Source organism: Ipomoea triloba, chromosome 13 (genome assembly GCF_003576645.1).
Source record: "Ipomoea triloba cultivar NCNSP0323 chromosome 13, ASM357664v1".
Lineage (NCBI taxonomy): Eukaryota > Viridiplantae > Streptophyta > Magnoliopsida > Solanales > Convolvulaceae > Ipomoea > Ipomoea triloba.
In genome coordinates this window covers 17691963-17697428 of record NC_044928.1, presented here as the reverse complement: position 1 = coordinate 17697428, position 5466 = coordinate 17691963, and the positions used below count along the sequence as shown (strand labels likewise).

Here is a 5466-nt window from a genome sequence, read left to right as displayed (position 1 = left end):
TTAATACAGGAAAATTCTAACACCAAAATTATTCTAAAAATAATCCCGTGGCTAATCCCTCAAATTGGGAATTTTTCGGTATCTCGCGAAATATAGGTACAAGGTTCGTAACAATTTTACCCCTTTCAGTCAATTTAAAATTTTACAAGAACTAACTAGAAGTTCAGGCTTAATCATATGATACTTAATAATCCAATTTCTAGGAAAATTCGAACTGAATATACATCCTTAAAAATTTTTCGGTTCGTGACCGGTACGTAGATCGCAACTTATTAATAACTAGTAAGAAAAAAAAATTCTTTCGATCACCGAGAGACCTTCTCCTAAATGTCATAGCTTAAAAATATATATATTCTCGAACCTTAACTTTGTCGGAAAAACCGAGGGGTTACAGTCTTCCCCCCTTAAAATAGTTTCGTCCTCGAAACTACTTTTTTTTTTTCGTCATTCATGGAATCAAAATTGATTTCTACTTACCTTTTCCTACCTCAAACGAATTTCTAGCGTGCCTAGTCTAAACACATAATTTGGTTAGGCATATAAAAGTTAGATCGATTCCACTAACCTGAGTTAAATAATTCCGGATAACGTCCCATCATATCGCTCTCCAATTCCCATGTAGCTTCATCGGGACTGTGGTTCGACCATTGTACTTTGATCATTTTGACTGATTTTCTCCTCGTATCTCGCGTCTTCGAGTCCAAGATTCGAATTGGTCTCTCCTCGTATGTCAACGAATCGTCCATTTCCAGTTCCTCCGGCTCTAACATATGGGATTCGTCAGGTACATACCGCTTAAGTTGAGAAATATGGAATATGTTATGCACTCTATCAAGCTCAATCGGTAGGGCCAGTCGATAGGCTAAATTTCCGACCCTCTCCAGAATTTCATAAGGTCCTATATATCGAGGACTTAATTTTCCTTTCCTCCCAAACCTTTTAACTCCTTTAGTGGGTGAAACTTTCAGTAACACCTTCTCTCCCGCCTGATATTCCGTTACAGGTGCCGCGAAAAGCTTAAATTTTATTTATTTTTTTAATTAAATACTTTCCGCTACACCCGCTATAGTGCAGGTGTAGCGGAAAGTATTTAAAAAAAATAAAAATTACTTTCCGCTACACCCGCTCTGTAGCGGGTGTAACGGAAAGTTATTATTTAAATAAAAAAAAAGATGGGCATTCAAGTGGCCCCTAAGAAAAAATGGGCATTCACCATCTTATACGCAAGACAAACATATGTCATAGATAAGAGCATAATTAAATCACAAAATATCTAATGAGGATATCAAATCTCATTCGAAAACCTAAGAAATATCCCATAATAATATACTCAAACTACTAAACTACCAGCTGAACTAAAAGGAAGGAGATAATCTAAGCAACGCGCATTCATTACTTGGCAGCTTGCTCATGCTCCAACAGTCCAACTGATCAACAAGCGGGTACAGATTTTCACCTAACATCTGCGAATGGAATAATATCATATTAATGTTTTTCCACAATGACAGCTTACATTGCAAGGATGGTAAATATATATAGCAATTATATACTTACAATCCTCTATTGTTCAGGTGGGGGGTTAGCAAGGGCACTAGCAACTGCTGTAATTGGCACAGGTTATCCAATAGTAGCATCTCGAGGAAGGATTCCACCCATATCATATGGAACAGAAAGCATACCTCTGGCACATTGCGGCCATGTGGAAACCAGTAGATCCTAAGCATCTTCCAAAAGATCGAGGAAAAAAAAAGCCATTAAGATTGCTTATGTGCCAAAGGCATAGGCTAACAGCTAAAAAAGTAAACACCTACCTGTTGTTGCATCAAAGGCATAGGCTGCTGAGCTTGTTGGCCAGGTCGTGCTCCGCGCCTGCCACCTTGACGTTGCGCTTATTGACCCTGCTGGAGCTTTGGCACAAAGAAATTTGGCATAGGACCTCCCCAGGACGCATTCCAAGAACAAGCTGTTGTTGGTAGCCAAATCCAGCCTAAAAACAATTGTTTCTCAATCATAAACAATAAAGGCAACATACTATCAATCCAATCTTAAATTATAACAGGTCAGGGTCATAGTTTGTTGTAAAAGAAAAAACAACTAGGCAATTCAAATTGTACGAACCTTGAAGAGCCTAATTATAGAAGAGAACTGACTCCCTAGCAGTCCCTCGCCTTTATATTCTACATCAGAAAATAAAAAAGGCTAAGGCAAATGCAGTTAAGAATAATAACCACAAAGATCAAAGTACTATTGGTCAAGCAATGAATAATAACCACAAAGATCAAAGTACTATTGGTCAAGCAATGAATGAAATACAAGAAACTTTGATGCCAAATACTGAATAGTGATGTTTTCACTCATAAAATTATATTCGTTTTTCACAATATATTACCTTTTTTTGAGATTAGTCTCACTACCATCAGGAAAACCAATGCATTGTATGTAATTGTAATGGCATGCTCTAGGAAAACCAATGCATTGTATGTAATTGTAATGGCATGCTCTAAGAAGCAAAAAGTTAATTCCAAGAAATAAGAAAGAAAAGAGTCTTTCTGTGCTTCCATTAATAAATATGTTAAAGAACGAAAAACCAAAATGTTTAAAATTGACAGAAAATATTTTCTATCACTAATTAAAAACTTGTAAAGCTTGTAGATCACAAATTATTTTTCCCACCACAAATTTGAAATTACTAAAGCTTGTATATTACTCGAATTGGAGATGCGGGGCATCGATCCCCGTACCTCTGGCATGCTAAGCAAGCGCTCTACCATCTGAGCTACATCCCCACACTAATAAATTAGATAAATATATGTGTTTATAAGAGCATGTGTTAAACAAGGTAATTGATTTGATTCAATCTTTTAATTGGATTTGATTGGTGTGCAATTACATTCCAATTGATAACATCAATCCAATCTTAAATTATAACAGGTCAAGGTCAGAGTTTGTTGAAGAAGAAAAACAACTAGGCAATTCAAATTGTACGAACCTTGAAGAGCCTCATTATATAAGAGAATTGACTACCTAGCAGCCCTCGCCTTTACATTCTACATCAGAAAATAAAGATGGCTAAGGCAAATGCATTTAAGCAGAATAACCACACAGATCGAAGTACTATTGGTCAAGCAATGAATGAACTACAAGAAACTTTGAAGCCAAATACCGAATAGTGATGTTTTCACTCATAAAATTATATTCGTTTTTCACAATATATTACCCTTTTTTGAGATTAGTCTGGCTACCATCAGGAAAACCAATGCATTGTATGTAATTGTAATGGCATGCTCTGAGAACCAAAAAGTTAATTCCAAGAAATAAGAAAGAAAATAGTCTTTCTGTGCTTCGATTAATAAATATGTTAAAGAACGAAAAACCAAAACGTTTAAAATTGACAGAAAATATTTTCTATCACTAATTAAAAACATGTAAAGCTTGTAGATCACAAATTAAATTTCTCGTCACTAAATTTGAAATTATTAAAGCTTGTATATTACAGGAATTGGAGATGCGGGGCATCGATGCCCGTACCTCTCGCATGCTAAGCGAGCGCTCTACCACCTGAGCTACATCCCCACACTAATAAATTAGATAAATATATGTGTTTATACGGGCATGTGTTAAACATGGTAATTGATTTGATTCAATCTTTTAATTGGATTTGACTGGTTTGCAATTACATTCCAATTGATAACATCAATCCAATCTTAAATTATAACAGGTCAGGGTCAGAGTTTGTTGTAAAAGAAAAAACAACTAGGCAATTCAAATTGTATGAACCTTGAAGATCCTCATTATATAAGAGAATTGACTACCTAGCAGCCCTCCCCTTTACATTCTACATCAGAAAATAAAGATGGCTAAGGCAAATGCATTTAAGCAGAATAACCACACAGATCGAAGTAATATTGGTCAAGCAATGAATGAACTACAAGAAACTTTGATGCCAAATACTGAATAGTGATGTTTTCACTCATAAAATTATATTCGCTTTGCACAATATATTACCCTTTTTGAGATTAGTACGACTACCAATAGGAAAAACAATGCATTGTATGTAATTGTAATGGAATGCTCTGGGAAGCAAAAAGTTAATTCCAAGAAATAAGAAAGATGCTCTGGGAAGCAAAAAGTTAATTCCAAGAAATAAGAAAGAAAAGAGTATTTCTGTGAAGTTAATTCCAAGAAATAAGAAAGAAAAGAGTATTTCTGTGCTTCCATTAATAAATATGTTAAAGAACGAAAAACCAAAACGTTTAAAATTGACAGGAAATATTTTCTATCAATAATTAAATTTCACGTCGCTGATTTGAAACTTGTAAAGCTTGTATATTACAAATTATTTTTCCCATCACAAATTTGAAATTATTAAAGCTTGTATATTACAAGAATTGGAGATGCGGGGCATCGATCCCCACACCTCTCGCATGCTAAGCGAGCGTTCTACCATCTGAGCTACATCCCACACTAATAAATTAGATAAATATATGTGTTTATAAGGGCATGTGTTAAACAAGGTAATTGATTTGATTCAATCGTTTAATTGGATTTGACTGGTGTGCAATTACATTCCAATTGATAACATCAATCCAATCTTAAATTATAACAGGTCAGGGTCAGAGTTTGTTGAAGAAGAAAAACAACTAGGCAATTCAAATTGTACGAACCTTGAAAAGCCTCATTATATAAGAGAATTGACTACCTAGCAACCCACGCCTTTACATTCTACATCAGAAAATAAAGATGGCTAAGGCAAATCCATTTAAGCAGAATAACCACACAGATCGAAGCACTATTGGTCAAGCAATGAATGAACTACAAGAAACTTTGATGCCAAATACTGAATAGTGATGTTTTCACTCATAAAATTATATTCGCTTTGCACAATATATTACCCTTTTTGAGATTAGTACGACTACCAATAGGAAAAGCAATGCATTGTATGTAATTGTAATGGCCTGCTCTAGGAAGCAAAAATTTAATTCCAAGAAATAAGAATGAAAAGAGTGCTTCGGTGCTTGATTTATAAATATGTTAAAGAACGAAGAACCAAAACGTTGAAAATTGATAGAAACTATTTTCCCGTCACTAACTAAAAACTTGTAGATCACAAATTAAATTCCTCGCCACTAATTTGAAATTATTCAAGCTTGTAAATTACAGGAATAGGAGATGCGGGGTATCGATCACCATACCTCTCGCATGCTAAGCGAGCGCTCTACCATCTGAGCTACATCCCCGTACTAATAAATTAGATAAATATATTTTTTATAAGGGCATGTGATAAACAATGTAATTGATTTGATTCAATCTTTTAATAGGATTTGACTAGTGTGTAATTACATTCCAATTGATAACATCAATCCAATCTTAAATTCTAACAGTGCAGGGTCAGAGTTTGTTGAAGAAGAAAAACAACTAGGCAACACAAATTGTACGAACCTTGAAGAGCCTAATTATAGAAGAGAA

The 5466-nt window shown here is 34.8% G+C and overlaps 2 non-coding genes across 2 annotated transcripts; both read right to left on the bottom strand.

Annotated features, from left to right (window-relative positions):
* Positions 1-2713: 2713 nt before the first annotated feature.
* On the bottom strand, positions 2714-2786 carry TRNAA-AGC. The gene has a single exon. It is a non-coding gene; the product is annotated as a tRNA-Ala (tRNA).
* Positions 2787-3500: 714 nt separating this feature from the next.
* Positions 3501-3573, bottom strand: TRNAA-AGC. The gene has a single exon. It is a non-coding gene; the product is annotated as a tRNA-Ala (tRNA).
* Between the last annotated feature and the right edge of the window lie 1893 nt (positions 3574-5466).